Here is a 12,348-nt window from a genome sequence, read left to right on the forward strand (position 1 = left end):
TCTGTTCCCCACATACCCCTGACTCTTAATTCCCCAGGCCCGAGACTCCGTACCCGTGAATTCTGAGGCCTGTCTCCCGAGCCCTAATATTCAAAGGCCAGTACCTCAGATCCCTTGCCCATGATGCTGATTCCCAGTATACTGAATCGTGGTGCCCCAACAGGGGGCCCCAGGGCCGAGCTGCCTTGATTCCCAGACCCTGGGCCTGGCCTGAGACTGTAGGTGGGTCCAGACTTGGGTGTGGAGAGTCACCCTCTAAGCTCCAGGCTTGTAATTCTAAGTCTCTGGAACATCTCCTGAAACACCCCTTCCTGCCTGTTGGGGGAGAAAACAAGCCTTTGGTACCCCTTCCCTGGTGTCCTCGTGCTCGTGCTGTGCCTCGGTTCCAGGGAGTCCCACGGTTGCCCTGTGCGGTCCACAGCACCCAGAGCAACCTGGGTCTGAGGCCTTCGTCCACTGGCAGGTCGCCTGGGACCGGTCTCTCCCCAACCTCTGTCTCTCCATCTGTAAAGTGGGATCTAGAACAATGACCACGTTGTGGCGGGGAGGGGAAGGGTTCTCCATGGGGTGCTACGCTGGGCACTCAAGAGAAGGGACAGTGCTGGGTGGCCCACCCTCCCCCAATGTAGGGGACAAGCAAGCTGGCAGCCTGGCCCTGGGCCCCCCACCCTGCCCTGTCACAGTCCCAGAGGCAGTCTGGTAATGGGATGCCCAGCTGGTCCCGGTCCCTGAGCCCTTTGCCCAGGAGTGTCCAGAAGCTAGTACAGGGCCCAGGCCTCATGCCATCACTGCCCCGTTTGTAGCAAGGGTGCTGAATGGGGGCTGTGGGCAGGCCTGGGCAGGGTAGGATGGGGTCAGATTTGCATCATAGGTGTTAGATGGAGAAAGCACCAGGGAGTGTGGGGTTGGAGGTTGGCGCCCCCTGGCCAGGGCAGGCAGCTCTGCCTGAGAGGAGTGAGGGGCAGGGGGTTGCCCACGAGATCTGGAGCCCTGGGTGGGAGGCTGAGTGAAGCCCCTTCACCGCAGCACCAAGAGTGGCCACGTGGGGGCAGCAGAGGGTAAGAACAGTGGAGGCAGAGGCTACACAGGGACCCAGGCCATCAGGGAGAGCAGTGCAGTTGGGCCAGAAGGCTTGTGGTCACAACCCCGGCCAAGGTTCATGCAGACCCACCTCTTCATCTCCCTCATCTGGGGGGGGTGACCTCGAGTCGTCCCCCAGTCTCAGAGATTGCATGGGTTACTCAAGGTCGTCCAGCTGGCACTGACCACTTGGATCGGAGGCCAGACCTCCCTACCTCCTCAGCCTCACCTTTGGCAGAGGGGTGGGCAGGGGCAGCGGCAGATCCCGTCTGCAGGGATTCTTGGAGTGTGCACAGTGGGGCACATTTGAACAGGGCTAAGACGAGATTAGGGGGGTGGGAGTCCTGGGGGTGGTGCTGAGGAGACTCTGGTGGAGGCGGATGGGGTCAGTGCTTCTTGTCCTTCCAGACCCCACCCACCTCCCCCCAACCTCTGGGCTTCCAGCTCAGGACAGGGGGGCTGAGGGCCCACCCTTTGGCCCCTGGGCAGGTACTTTCCTCTCTGCAGATGAGGTAAGGCAGGGCTGGCCTCCCACCAACCTGAGCCCCAGTGCCTCCTTGCCGAGCCAGGCCAGGGCAGGCCCTTGACGGTGGGTGAGGGTCAGGTTCCTGGTCAGAGCAGGAGGGCAGGGGCAGCATCACCGCTCCCAGACTGGCCTCAGAGGTGTGATTGGTCAGAGAGCTTTCCAGGTAGAGGAACAGCCTGGGCAAAGGCTCAGAGGATGGGAAGTGCACTCAGGTCTGAGGAGTAACGTGGAGGGCAGCAGTAGAGGTGCCTCCCCTGCCAGGCTTCATCCTGAAAGTAAAGCATGGCCTCCCTCAGGCCCCCTACCCTACTCTTGTCCCTCTAAGGTAGGCCCTGGAGCTGCCCTGGCAGGAGAAGGGCTCCATTGTGGCCCTGGCCCCAGACGTCAGGCCTTCCCAGTGCCAGGGGCCGGCCAGGCTGGGAAGCCCCAACACCTGGCAGGGGTTTTCCCAGGGACCCGTCGGGAGTCTGGGGTGCTGCAGGGCCTGTGTGAGGGCACAAGATCCCAGAGCTGGGCAGAGACTCCCTAGAAACATCAACGGTAGGCACCCTGGCCTCAGAGAGGTGGTCTCCCCAAACCACAGCCCCAGGGAGTGATGACACCAGAACCCAGCGGCCAGTCCCCTGTCCCTTGTACTAGTTGGGATTTTGAGGACAGTAATCCAGGGACTCGGAAATGCAGGTAATGAGAGAGCTGGGAAGTGAAATAGGAGCCAGCGAGGGAGAAAGGGTGGGGGAGGCCAAGGAGCCAGGCCAGGTCCCCAAGAAAGAGAACCATGCAGTTGTGTGGGGCCCTCACCACAGAGGCAATTGCCCCACCAACAGAGGCCTCTAGCCTCCCGAGGAGGGGAAACACCACTTCCCCTCCAGCCTCCCACTTGGGCCTCCTGTTGGCTGAACAGTGGGAAGGGGCTGATGTGGGGGGAAGGGACCAATGTGGGGAGTAGGGACCCCTCTGCCAGGCTGCTTCCTCCCACAAAGCCCCAGGTGACCGAGTCCCTGCCCCAGGCCAGGCCTCTGCTGGGAGACCCCTGTCCCCATGGTCCATGCTGCTCTGGAGGAGGGTGTGATCGGTGTAGTGCATTGTGGGAGCAGGAGGCCAGGTGGGTGCTTTTTGGAGGAGTCTGGCTCCAGCTGAATTTCAGAGGACAGAAGCCATTAGAGAAGTGAGGTCCAGTAGGTACTCTGCAGCCACGCAGGCCGGGTGCCCTTCCAAAAGCACTGGACTACATTCCCCAGCACCCTTTGCAGTTGGTGCAGTCATGTGACTGGTTTCTAGCAGGAGGGGGTGGGGCAGTTCCAGGGCTGGTCCTTAACACCTCCACAGGCAACCCCCTGCAGGCCCTTCCCCCTGCTCCCGATGTTGCACAGGTGACTGGAAGCCATGCCAACCTAGGTCCCTAGCATGTGGAAGGATCTCCCCATCCCCACCTGTTCACCCATCCAGTACTGCTTTGGGAACAAAAAATAAACTTCCCTTGTGAGTAAGCCATAGTACATTTTGGGGTCTATGTGTTGCAGCAATTGGTCCCCTGAACTATACCCAACAGGCAGAGATGTGAAAAGATGGCCTTACGTTTTTCATCAGTGTTGAAGATAAATACTATGTGCAAAAGGTTTTTAAAAATTCAGTGGATCTTCCAATGTTCATAGCAGCGTTATTCACGATAGCCAAAAGGTGGAGGCAACTTAAGTGTCCATCAGCAGGATAATCAAATGTGGTCTATCTGTACAATGGAATATTATCGGGTCATAAAAAGGAAGGATATTCTGACCACTGCTACAACATGGATGAACCTTGAGGACATTATGCTAAATGAAATAAGCCAGACACAAAAGGACAAATACAGCATGATTCCATTTACATGAGGTCCCTAGAGCAAATTCATAGAGACAGAGGGTAGAATAGAGGTTGCCAGGGTCTGTGGAGGGGAAATGGGGAGCTGTTGTTTTTGGCAAGTTCCCTGACCAGGGATTGAACCCGGGCCATGGTAGTGAAAGCACCAAATTCTAACTACCAGACCACCAGGGAACTCCTGGGAGCTGTCAGTTAATGGGGACAGTTTCAGTTTGGGAACACGAAAAGGTCGAGATGGGTGGTGGTGGTGGTTGTGCAACCATGTGAATGTACTTAATGCCACTGTGCTGGACCCTTAGAAATGGTTAAGACGGTAAAGTTTTTGTTATTTATTTTTTTTATTTATTTATATGTTTTTGCCTGCATTGGGTGTTCATTGCTGCGCACGGGCTTTCTGTAGTTGCGGCAGGCGGGAGCTACTCTTCATTGTGGTGCGCGGGCCTCTCATTGCGGTGGCTTCTCTTGTTATGGAGCACGGGCTCTAGGCACATGGGCTTCAGTAGTTATGGCACATGGGCTTAGTAGTTGTGGCACGCAGGCTGTAGAGCACAGGCTCAGTAGTTGTGGCACATGGGCTTAGTTGCTCCACAGCGTGTGGGATCTTCCCAGACCAGGGCTCGAACCCGTGTCCCCTGCATTGGCAGGCAGATTCTTAACCACTGAGCCACCAGGGAAGTCCTGTGTTATTTGTATTTTACTACAATTAGAAAATTTTAAAACTCAAACAGAGGAATTTACTTAGTCATTCCCCAGGTGGTGGACAGTCTTTTGCTTCTTCAAACGCTGTTGTGCTTGGTAAGTAAGTTCAGGTTCACCTGTAGGGGAAATTCACACAAGATGATGGGCTGGGGTTTTTGTTTTTTTAATTTATTTATATTATTTATTTTTGGCTGTGTTGGGTCTTTGTTGCTGCACCCTGGCTTTCTCTAGTTGTGGCGAGCCGGGGCTTCTCATTGCGGTGGCTTCTCTGGTTGTGGAGCATGGGCTCTAGGCACGCGGGCTCAGCATTTGTGGCTCACGGACTCTAGAGCACAGGCTCAGTAGTTATGGCGCATGGGCCTAGTTGCTCCGCGGCATGTGGGATCTTCCCAGACCAGGGCTTGATCCCGTGTCCCCTGCATTGGCTGGCGGATTCCTAACCACTGCGCCACCGGGGAAGTCCGATGGGCTGGTTAAACGACACATTTGTTTTCCTCCTAGAGTTGTACCCGCTGACACTCACCACCAACCTGCGCGATTGCCAGGCCCCCTACACCCTCATCAGTGTAAGGAGCCTTCAGATTTTTTGCTCTTTGTCAGTTAGTGAAACACACTGTGGGGCCTCCGTCAGGCTGACCGGCATTCCCAGAATTCCCTTCCCAATGTGTTTTGGGTTAGGACCACAAGAGAGATTCCTGTGCAGGATTGGGAGGGCGGAAGGGAATTGGCAACCTCTTTTGTAAGTCACACTCCTTGTGGCGCGCCTGCTGACCCAGCTCATCAAGCACCAGCGGAATCCAGGCAACTACTCCACCTCCTCCCAGTCCACCCTCAGTCCATTCTCCTGGGTCAGGTGTGTGACAAAGCAGTCCAGCTGCTACAAGAAACCTTCGTCGCCCTTGACAACAAGAAGGGATGTGGGCTTCAGCCCATCCTCGTGGGCTCCAGTCAGCTCTGGATCCTCCCTCCACTTTCCATGCATCTTCCCTCCTGACTCTGCCTCATGGACCTCAGGCTGCAGCATCCCATGGGAGACAGTAGCCTTACAGGGACCCCTTGCCCAGTTCCCATGGTGTGGGCCCTGCTTCTTTGACGGAACTCTGCTAAATGAAGTATAAGTTGTAAGCAAGAGAGTGCACTGCTCAGGGTACAGCTTGTGAGCATGCCCAGTGAACCACCACTCTGGTCACCCCTAACATTTTCTCTATCAGACACTGTCCTCTCCCTCCTCCTCAGGTCAACCATCAATTTTCACCCCATAGGTGAGTTCTGCCTGGTTTGTCCTTCACACAGGTGGAATCCTAGAGTTTTTCTGAGTATTATTTCAGCTAATGAATTTGTTTATCCATTTCCCTGTTGAGGCGCTTTGGGGTGGTTTTCAGTTTGGAGCTATAATGGCTAGTGCTGTAAACATTCTTGTATGTGTCTTTTTTTTTTTTTTTTTTTTTGCGGTACGTGGGACTCTCACCGTTGTGGTCTCTCCCGTTGCGGAGCACAGGCTCCGGACGCGCAGGCTCACTGGCCATGACTCATGGGCCCAGCCTCTCCGCGGCATGTGGGATCTTCCCAGACCAGGGCACAAACCCGTGTCCCCTGCATCGGCAGGCGGACTCTCAACCACTGCGCCACCAGGGAAGCCTGTATGTGTCTTTTGACGCACAGATGTGTTACCGAACCAAACGTGGGTCTGCTCGCCTTCATGCAGTAAAGCCAATCTACTGACACCAAGTTGTGCTGAAGGAAAGTGCAGCGTTTATTGCCAGACCGAGCAAGGAGTCTAGGTAGCTAATGCTCAGAAGGCCCGAACTCCCTGACGGCTTTCAGGGAAAGGTTTTATTTTATTATTAATTCATTTATTTATTTGGTTGCACCAGGTTTTAGTTACAGTTTGCCAGCTCCTTAGTTGCAGCACATGGACTCCTTAATTGTGGCATGCAGACTCTTAGTTGCAGCATGCATGTGGGATCTAGTTCCCTGACCAGGGATTGAACCTGGGTCCCCTGCATTGGGAGTGCGGAGTCTTATCCACTGCGCCACCAGGGAAGTCCCTCAGGGAAAGGTTTTAAAGACAGGGTGAGGGAGGGAGGTTTCAGGGTGCATGGTCAGGTCGTGGACATTTTTCTGATGGGTTGGTGGTGAGGTAAGTGGGAGTCAACATCGTCATCCTTCTGGTTCCAACTGGTCTGGGGTTTATGTGCTAGTGGGCAGCATGCAGTTAACTTCTTCCACCTGGTGGGGGTTTTAGTATCTGCGAAATGGCTCAAAGGACATAGCTCAGAATATTATCTGTAGCCCTTGAGGAGTAACTGAAGGTCCTTGACTTTGTTTAATGGCTAAACTATTATTATTTTGTCTTGCTTGGCTATTCTCCTTTCTTTCTGTATTTGTCACTTCTCTGATTAAATGTATTCTCAGAAACTCAGGGAAGGCCTTGGAGACTAAAGTTTTTCTATAGACAGAGAGGCAGGTGGAGGACGTTGGAAGGGGCAGGGTCTATTCCAGGAAGGCCCCATAGGGTCCTGGTCAGTTACAGACATATGCATTTATATTGGGTAAGTTCCTAGGATTAGCATTGCTGGGCATTGCTAGCAGTGTGGTAGTTTTAGTAGGTAATATTGGTTTTCCAAAGTTGTTTTACCAGTTGATGTTCCCACCGGCAGCGAATGGCAATTCCATTTTGCCATATATTTTTATTTTTTAAAAAAACAACCGCTGTATTTGTACTTTGTTTATAGAAGTGGAATGTTAGTGTGGGATCTCAGTTCCCCAACCAGGGGTCAAATCCATACCCCCTGCAGTGGAAGTGTGGAGTCTTAACCACTGGACTGCAAGGGAAGTCCCCATTTTGCCATATTTTTGCCAACACTTGGCATTTTTGGTCTGTTGAATTTTGGCCATTCTGATGGGTATATAGTGGTAGCATATTGTGGATTTATTTTCCTTTTTTTTTTTTTTTGACAACTAGTGAAGCTGTGCATTTCTTTGTATGTTCATTGGCCATCCAGAGCTCCTCTTTTATGAGATGTGTTCACGTCTTTTGCCCATTTTCCGTCAGGTTATCTATCTAGAGCTCTCTAATTGATTTTTAGGAGTTCTTTATTCTGGGTAAGAGTTTATTGTCAGATATAAGCACTGCAGATACTCTTGTATTCCATGGGCTGCCTTTTCACTATTTTAATGTCTTCTGTTGAACAGAAGTTCTTAATTTTTATATAGGTCAATTTATCCATTTTTTCTTTTACAGTTAGTACTTTTTGTGTCCTGTTTAAGAAACACATGCCTTCTCCCAAGTCACAAAGCTGTTCTGTATTTTCCTATAAAAGTGTTATTGTGTGATATTTCATAATTAGATCTGCCAACCATCTGGAATGATCTTTGTGCATGGTGTGAGGTAGGAGTCAGGATACACATTTTCCATCTGGCTATCTGATTGACTTAGCACTGTTTATTGAAACAGCATTCTTTTCCCGTTGCACTGCCGTGTCTCCTCTGTCAGAGGTCAGGTGACTTTCTGTTCTGTCCCATTGCCCAGTTTATTTTTTAAAATTTATTTATTTATTTTTGGCTGTATGGGGTTTTCGTTGCTGTGTGGGCTTTCTCTAGTTACGATGAGCAGGGGCTACTCTTCTTTGCAGTAAGCGGGCATCTCATTGTGGTTGCTTCTCTTGTTGCGGAACATGGGCTCTAGGCACACGGGCTTAAGGAGTTGTGGCGCATGGTCTCAGTAGTTGTGGCGCACGGGCTCAATAGTTGTGGCTCGCGGGCTCTAGAGCACAGGCTCAGTAGTTGTGATGCACGGGCTTAGTTGCTCCATGGCATGTGGGATCCTCCTGGACCAGGGATCGAACCTGTGTCCCCTGCATTGGCAGGTGGATTCTTAAACACTGCACCACCAGGGAAGCCCTGCCCAGTTTATTTTTGCACCAATACCAAATTGCCTTAATTACCATAGCTTGTTCATGACATCTGGTAATGTGAGTCCTCCTTTATGTTCTTTTTTTTTTAATTGGCCATATCTTTCCTTTTTTTAAAAATATTTTATTTATTTATTTGGCTGCACTGGGTCTTAGTTGCAGCATGCGGGATCTTTGTTGTGGCATGCAGGATCTTTTTCTTTAGCTGCAGCACATGGGATCTTTAGTTGTGGCATGCGGGATCTAGTTCCCTGACCAGGGATCAAACCCAGGCCTCTTGCATTGGAAGCTTGGAGTCTTAACCACTGGACCACCAGGGAGGTCCCTCTCCTTCATGTTCTTCCTCAAGATTGCCTGGGCTAGTCCTGGTCCTTGGTGTTTCCATATGAACTTTAGAATCAGCTTGCCAATTTCCACACACACACACATACACGCACACAAACCTGTGAGGATTTTTATTAGGATTGCATTGGATTTATAGGTGAATGTGGGGAGAATTGGCATCTTCACAGCACTAAGCCTTCTAGTCCATGAATGTAGTCTAATCGTCCATTTATTCGTTTTCTTCAAATTCTTCGGTTATATTTTGCAGTGTTCAGTGTAGAGGTCTTGCATACTTGTTAGTTTTACTTCTAGGCATGGATTTTTTTTTTTAAGGCTATTGTAATTGATTTCAGTTCAAAAAAGTGTTTTCTATTTGTGAATGATGTAGAAATATCATTGATTTTTGTATATTTTCCTTGATTCCAGTGATCTTGTTCAATTGACTTAATTCTAACAGTTTACCTGTTAAGTATCTACAAATATTGACAGTTTTATGTCCTCCTTTCCAATTATACCTTTTGTTCTTTTTTCTCACCTTATTGCCCTGGCAAGGACTTCTCTTTCAGTACAGAAAGGAAATGATGAAAGCTAGCAATGCATGTTTCCATCTCAAAAGGAACTGGTCTCAATCTCAAAAGGAAGGCTTGTATGTTTTACCACGAAGTATGATGTTTGCTGTAGGGTTTTGTAGCCGCAACTTATAAAATGAAGGAAGTTTTCTTCTATTTCTAGTTACTGAGAATTTTTATTGTGAAAGTGGGCAAGTTTTATCAAGTGCTTTTCTGCATTTATTGAGATGGTGAATGATTTTTCTTCTTTATTCTGTTAGTATGTTAATACAGTGAATTGCATTGCTTGATTTTGTAATGTTCAACCAATCATGCCTTCCCAGAATAAACCCAAATTGGTAGTGATGAATTTATATATATGAATTTGGCTTGCTCAGATTTCATTTAGGAATTTTGCATCTGTGCATGAAATCACCCTTTACTTTTCTTTCATGAAGTTTCTTTGTCAGGTTTTGTTCTCAGGATTATGCTGGCCTTATTAAAAGTTGGGCAGTGTTTTCTCTGTTCTGTTCTCAGGAAGAGTTTGTGTAAGACTGGTGTTTTTTGTTGCATCAGTGTTTGGAAGCATTCACAGAGGAAGCCTTTGGGCTGGAGCCATTTGCTTTGTCCTGCGGATCTCATTGTTTTTTTCATTGGCGCATTTATCAGTGAGGTTGAGCAATTCTTTATATGTTGAAATGGCAATTTGTAGTTCTCTTTCTGTGGTCTAATGAGTCATATCCCTGTGCATCTTTCTAATGGATACTTGGTCTTTGATATTAAATATTTAAATATTAAAGTAACCAGCCCCAGATCGCGTACTGAAACTGTCTTCCACAAGGTTTTCACTGGTCTTTTGAAATATTTTTCACATCAAAATTTAAAATTTTTATGTGTTCAAATTTCTTTTCTTTTTTTTTTTTTTTAATTTTTTGGCCACGCTGCATGGCATGTGGGATCTTAAGTTCTCCGACCAAGGATCAAACCTGCCCCCTGCATTGGAAGGGCAGAGTCTTAACCACTGAACTGCCAAGGGAAGTCCCAATTTATCCTTTCCTTAGTATGGCCTCTTTTTTTCTTTAATTAATTTAGGCTGCGCCAGGTCTTAGTTGTGGCGCGTGGGATCTTTAGTTGCCTCACGCGAACTATTAGTTGCAGCCAGCAGGATCTAGTTCCCTGACCAGGGATCGAACCCAGGCCCCCTGCGTTGGGAGTGTGGAGTCTTACCCACTGGACCACCAGGAAAGTCCCTTTAATGTGGCTCCTTGATTTTATGTCATGCCTAAAAAGGGACTTCCCTACTCTAAGAACATAAATAAAATTTTTTTCTCCCATTTTTTTACAATATTTGTATGGTTTTATTTTTAACTCTTAAATCTTTGGTCCAACTGGCATTTAATTTGGTATAAATAAAAGGCCGGGGTCCCACTTTACTGTTTTCCAGGTGGCTACCCACTTGTTCTAATACTGATGGTCAGCAATTCATCTTTTTCCTACTGCTTTGAAATGCTCTTTTAGCAGACAAAATCCCATATATTTGCATTTCTTTGTGAACTTTGTGTTGTGGTTGATTGATTTCTGAGGTTTATTCATATGCTCTTTTAACCTACTGTATGTTTACAGTGTGTTTTTAAATCTGATGGCTTGGTTTACTTGAGTTTTTTTGTTTGTTTCACAAAAGCACTGATGCAATTCAATGAGGGAAATGAATGTCTTTGTAATAAATGATTCTGGACTGGCTGCCCAAGCATTTATTTTAGTTTTCCCATTTAGGCCTAAGATTCATCTCGAATTAATTTCTGTATATGGTATGAGGTAGGGGTCAAGACTCATTTTCTCCATCTGTCTCCCAGTTTCCACCTCTGGCACTTACTCCGCAGGGCCCTGGGAGCTTTAGTACATCAGTGCTCTCTCATTGTAAGATGGGCCTCATCATAGCTCCCTTTCATTAGGGAGAATTATGTGAATTAATACATGTAAAGCAATAGAGTAGCACCTAGCTGTGGTCAGTGTCCAACAGATGTTACTGTTGTTTTGAGATATTTATTCATGTTAAGGGAATATCCATTTATTTCCATTTTATTCAGTGTTTTGTTGTTGTTTTGTCTGTGGGTGTTTTGTTTTGTTTTTTTAAATCAAGAATGAGTGTTGAGGGCTTCCCTGGTGGCGCAGTGGTTGAGAGTCCGCCTGCCGATGCAGGGGACGCGGGTTCGTGCCCCGGTCCAGGAGGATCCCACATGCCGCGGAGCGGCTGGGCCCGTGAGCCATGGCCGCTGAGCCTGCGCGTCCGGAGCCTGTGCTCCTCAACGGGAGAGGCCACAACAGTGAGAGGCCCGTGTACAGCAAAAAAAAAAAAAGAATGAGTGCTGAATTTTGTCAAATGCCTCTCCATGGAGAGGACTCCGTGATTTTTCTCCTCTTGTGAAAGGAGTACAAGTCCCTCTCATGGACATTCCCATCAGTAGTGGTGTTGGCCCCACCCGGACACCCTGTCCTTTTGAATGTGTTGCTTGGAGTCTCCTTGCTTGTATTTGTTTGAGGAGTTTTGTGTTGGCCTTTGGTGTGCTTTGCCGAGTTTGGGGCTAGTCCCATGCTGACTTCGTAAAGTGAATGTGGAAATGTTCCTCCTGGCTCTACACTGTGGCGGCTTAACTGGCAAGAGAGGCCTCTGATCCTAAGGGCAGGACACACTTCGCCTGGGAAACTTTCCAGAAGGGCATTTGAGGTAGACCAGTGTTCCTGCCACGTTCTCAGTGTTTTTGTGTGTGATCACTGACATGTCTAGACCTTTGCTCTTTCTTGGACCCATTTGTCATTTATACTTAAGCTTGCCAGATTTAGCAAATAAAAATAAAGCCTGCCCAATTAAATCTGAATTTCAGATAAGTGGCAGTGTTTTTAGTATGTGTTAAGTATCGCAATTCTACTTACATCATCCTAGAAAGTAATTTATTTTGTCAAGTTTCCAAATTTATTTTTATTAAAATGAGTAATCTTTTCTAGTACTTCTAACTTCCTCTATAGCTTAGGTTATTTCCCCGTTGTCATTTCTTTTTTGTGTGTATTTACACGTCCTTCATTTTTACTAATTGGCTAGCTAATAGCTTATGTATCTTTTTCAGAGATCTGTTCTTCTGACTTCAAGTTTATCAATTTCTGCTTCAGTTGTTACTAAATTCTTCCTCTTGCCTTCCTTACTGTTCTGGTTGTTCTTTTACTAACTTGGTATGTTAGATATTTTGTTTTGATTATTATTAATGTAACTATTTAAGGCAATATATTTTCCTCTGAGCCCTGCTGTAGCTATATTCTGTGGGGCCTGATCTGTATCGATGTGAATGTTATTTTGAAGATACCGCTTTGATTTCCTCTGTGTAACAAGATGTTTAAAGAGGCTGTA

Source organism: Phocoena phocoena, chromosome 13 (genome assembly GCF_963924675.1).
Source record: "Phocoena phocoena chromosome 13, mPhoPho1.1, whole genome shotgun sequence".
Classification (NCBI taxonomy): Eukaryota; Metazoa; Chordata; class Mammalia; order Artiodactyla; family Phocoenidae; genus Phocoena; species Phocoena phocoena.